The sequence below is a fragment of the Triticum dicoccoides genome, chromosome 6B (assembly GCF_002162155.2).
Source record: "Triticum dicoccoides isolate Atlit2015 ecotype Zavitan chromosome 6B, WEW_v2.0, whole genome shotgun sequence".
In the NCBI taxonomy this organism is placed as follows: Eukaryota; Viridiplantae; Streptophyta; class Magnoliopsida; order Poales; family Poaceae; genus Triticum; species Triticum dicoccoides.
In genome coordinates, this window is record NC_041391.1 from 690,180,416 (window position 1) to 690,185,538 (window position 5,123).

A 5,123-nucleotide genomic window follows, 5' to 3' on the forward strand; every position below is an offset into this window, starting at 1 on the left:
GGGGGGTAGGGGGTTTTGGGGGGTTAATTTAGGTGTTTCATATATTGTGTTAGCTAGCTAATTAATAGAGAGAAGTGTCCTCTTTTATCTCCATGCTTGGTCGATGCTACGTACTATACGTATAGAGAGGACCAGACACGCTAGCTAGTAAGAAAATGGAGGAAACAGAAGATCGTCATGAACATATGCATAGAGAGAAGTGATATCGACCACCTCTCCTTCTCTGGGAGATTGGTCAAACAACAAGTTCTCGTATATCTATCCGACGCTACATACTGGCTACATATATACAATATAATTATCTCTTACAATTTAATCTCCTAATTCCAAATGAACTCAGTGTCCATATGGTATTCTCCGTCTTTAGCGATCACATGGTCAAGAAAGAATGCCGCCAATTCCTCTTGAATTCCTCACATACGATCTGGTGGTAGGAGTTCATCCCGCATCCGAAATGTCTAATTTGAAGGAGGGGGTCAATACATATATATGAATAAATAAGACTGAACACAAATGATGGTAATAAAATAAAATTGTGAATATTATTATTTACGCACTTCATATTGTTTGTTAGAGTAGCCCCGCTCACAGGTCGTGGCGTGGATGGACTCACAAATGTAGTATCCACAGTAATTATTCCCTTCTTCCTGCCACAACCACTTTACAAGAAATAGAGGTCAATCAAGCTAATAATTAATTAGCAAGCATGCTAAATGGTATTGATGAAACCAGCGCTTGAATCACTAGGAGATACATGGAACATGCTACTATAGTACTTACTTTCGGGTGTCTAAATTGCAGCTTATTCGGCAGTCCCGGAGTTTTTGTGGTGAATTTTTTCCAAACCCTGCCAGACAAAGAAAACAATAAATTGATATCAGGAAATGAACAAAAAGTTGCCGATATGGTGCGGTAATGATTGATTTAACTTACTTCTCTAGAATTTCAGTCATGTCCGCATACTCCTTGGGATCTTTTCGTCTCGAGTCTAAGACGGTTACTAGACCCTGCTCAAGCTTAATCTCTAGGAGAATATAGTGGAACCTGCGCACGCATGCATAACTCATCAATTACATTACTATAACCTCAACTAATAAGGGAAACCGAATATGCACAAGACAGTAACACTCACTTGAATTCGTAAGGGAAGAGTATTACAGCTTTGTTTTGATTTAATACAAACAATTGTAGCAGCTTGGCCTTGGTTTCTTTGCCCTGAGATTTAACCATATATGCATCTATGAGATTTGTGTTAATGAGCCCAATATCACCAATTTGTCTTTTCTTCAATTCGGCGATCTTCAATTTGCATAATATAGTGAGGGTAATTAAAAATACATGCAATGAAAGAGCTGACCTATATATAGGGACTTAATGACAAAAGTAGTACTACTTACAGGCAGTAGCAAGTGATCATTAACTTATCGAGGGCCTTTAGACTGAAAAACTCAAAGAACTCCTCAAATGGAACATTCAACAGTTCAATTCCAACGAGGTCATGCTCCTCTCTATCTCTCAATGTCAAATTATTCGTCCCCTCAGACTCTCTGCAGGTTTTCATGTACCAATCATGGAATCTAAACATCATCGTTGGTAGAGATCTTTCATCTTTGATGAGAGGCTTCCCGTACACGTATTTGTGTTCATCCACCTCCAAGAAATCATAATGTACATCGTCGGGCAGGTAATCTTCAGGATTGTTATAACCGGGCACCATCCTGCTCGGAACATTAGCAACGATATCGCTAGACACCTGGAGCGGGGGGAACGATTGGTTCGCTTGTTCGCCGAGCTGGGAATTTTTTTTCCTAGCTCGTCGTTGACCACTGATAGTACTTCCCGACTGCGACTCTTCCATAAATGACTTTGTAAGAATGCGCTCATAGTTGCCTTTCGCCGGAGACTTTGGCGGTTTCTTCAGGGCAGCCAGAGTATGCTTCACTTTTACCGAATCTATCTTCTTCTCCGGAGGTGGATGTATCTTTTCTTTCACCCCTTCAAAGAAGTTATTCACTTCGGCTTACACGATCTGCGTGTTTTCCTCCACGGTCCTCTCGTATGGTAACTTCTCTGGAGTCTTGAGAGAAGGACCGTATTTGTATTGCCTCCCGGCTCTGGCTGTGCTGCTAGACGCCGGAGCAGACGGAGCGGCTGTGACTGTCTTTCCTTTCTTATGAGGCAGCGACGAAGGACTGTGACGCGCCGGAGCATCCGGAGCGGTGGCGGGTCTCTTGATCCGCCCTTGTTGACGATGCAAAGAAGGAGGAGGCTAGCTGCTCAGGCGCGCCGGCGCAGGTGGACAAGGAGGCGGAGTGCCGCCACGCGCTGGAGAAGGAGGCTGAGTGCCCTGATCACTCGCCGGAGGAGGAGGCGGAGGAGGAGGCAGATTTCCCTGACTCGCCGAGGAGGAGGAGGAGGCGTAGGCGTCCAGTTCAGAAGGTTGATGAACTCCTTCCGCCATAGACATGGAGTCATCAGAGAAGAACACAGCCGAATCTCCCCTTCACCCATAGGGTGGTCAAGCTGAAGGTCCTCAAATCTGTACGTTAATTGATCCACCATCACCCTAGCATATCCTTCTGGAATCAGCTGGCCGTGGTAGGTTGAGCCAGGTTCATTAGGTATAACAGAGCCAACAAACGCCTTGACTTTCAATGTCATCCATCGCGTCATAGGGTGGCAATGTCGAGACTCCGTGATAGCATCCACGGGGTAGCTAGCAGGAGCCGTGAAGACAAGCTCTAGCTGCTGAGTCTGCTCGGTGGAAGCCATGCTGCTTCTCCGCTGAGATGCCGGGGTAGCTTCAGGGGAAGATTCGGCAGGTCGTTTGCTGCGATCTGCTTCTCGTTCCTCTAGCCCTTGTACCCTTTCGTGCAGCTCCTGCAGTTGGCTATGCTCCACTTTCTTCCTCCTCTCCTGGGTTTTGTAACCCACTGCGTTTGGAAAGCCAGCCTTCCACGAAACGGAGCCTGGCGTGCCTCGTGCCCATCTAGGGTGCTCAGGATTCCCGAGGGCCATTGTGAGCTCGTCCTTCTCTCTGTCTGGGACGAACATCCCTTGCTGCGCTTTCTCGATATACTCCTGAAGCTTTCTGACGGGTATTCACAGTTGCTCATCCGTCCAAATGCACTTCCCTGGTACAGGGTCCAAGGTTCCGCCAACCCCGAAGAACCAAGTCCGGCAACGGTCTGGCCAGTTCAATGTCTCTGGTTCGACCCCTTTAGCAATCAGGTCATTCTCAGCCTTGTCCCACAAAGGTCGGGCTTTGAGGTAGCCACTTGACCCCGTGCGATGGTGATGCTTCTTCTTCGCAGCATTTTTCTTGTTTATCGCTGAAATCTTCTTACTCTTTTCCGATGTCTTGTGGGCCACAAATGCGGGACAGTGATCTCTGATCTTCTCATACTTTCCGGTGAATTTTGGTGTCAAATCTTCTTCGACAAACTCTGTTTTCAGCTCATTCTTCCACCTCCTGAATAGTTCTGCCATCTTCTTAAGAGCATGAGACTTGATCAATTGCTCTTTAATTGGCTTCTCCGAATCCTCCTCTGGCGGTAGGGTGAAATTTGCTTTAAGGGATGTCCAAAGATCTTCTTTCTACATATCAGAGACATAAGACACCTCAGGGTCTTCCTTCTTAGGCTTTAACCATGGCTGGATACTGATCGGGATCTTGTCCCTAACAAGAACCCCGCACTGAGCATGAAATGCATCCCTTGTCCGGATGGGTTCAATCGGCTTGCCATCGCGCGCGATTGCTATGATCTCAAACGTTTCATCCGAGCGCAACTTTTTCTTCGGGCCTCGTTTCTTTACCGAAGTTGTGCTCAATCCGGAGGGCTAGAGAAAAGAAGAAAGATGAGAGTTAATTAATATGTGTACATACGAAAACAATGAATTCATTAATTAGCTAGTCAGCACAGGCTTAACTAATATATATACCTGGCCGGACTCGGTTCGGTCAACGGAGCCGTCATGACGGTCTACTTCTTCTTGTACCGGAGTCGTCATTGGGTCACCGGATCCATCATAATCATAACCTTCTTCTTCACTACCCTGTCCTTCCAGACCATCGGTGTCGTTGAGAAATGACGCTACGACATCACTTCCTTTTGCATTATTTCCCCCAACATGTCTTCTGTTTCTTCGTCTTGGGGGTGCTCCATAGTTTCTGCAAATATTTACAACATGGCAATTATTATTCAAACATGACAATTGGATTTATTAGTGGCAAACGTATAACTAGCTAGCTAATATAATCACAATAAGGAATCATGTTAGTGGCCTCGACGCTGTTTCTCTAGGGTTTGGGGTGGCCTCGGCAACGCTTCAAGGGTTTGGGGTGGCCTCGACAATGCTTCAAGGATTTGGTGTGGCCTCAACGACAATGCTCTTTTAACTTGGTAAATTTGGGTGGCCTCGAGAGAGTTTGTCGCGTAGGGGCGCGGCGAGAGTTTTGGTCGAGCGAGAGGGCCGAGGTGGGGGGGGGGTGCTCCCGTGGTACAAGTTATCACGGTCGAGAGGGGGTATATATATCGACCGCCCCTCATGTCGAAGTTATCCAGGAGGGGGTTATATCGACAACGACGCGACATACATACATGGGAAAATAATGTTATCAGGGAGGTTGGTATATGGACCGCCCTCCCTCGTGTTGAAGTTATCGGGAGGGGGTATATCGACAACGACATACGCGATAAAATATAAGAAGACAAAAGAAGAAATAAAAAGAGGAGAAGAAGAAAGGAATCTAAGAGAAGCAATCGAATAAAAAAAGAAAAAAAAGGAGAAGAAGAAAGGAATAGAGGAGAAGAAGAAAAAAATAGAACTTCTCCTCTGCTTTTTCTTCTTTTTTCCTCTTCTATTATTTATTTCTCCTCTTCTTCCTCTCCTCTTCTTCTTTCTTCCTCTTCTTATTTTCCTTTTTCCTATCCTTCTTTTTCTTCTTCTTCCTTCTTAATATCACTTAGAAACTTTTGCAACGATAGGGGGGGTGCTCCTGTGGTCTAAAATCGGTCTATGCACGATAGAACATTTTGAAAAAAATTACATCTATGATCCCTCGACGTCCCCGCCTCTCTCATGAACAAAAAAACTATGAATAAAAAAACATCATGTTCTAT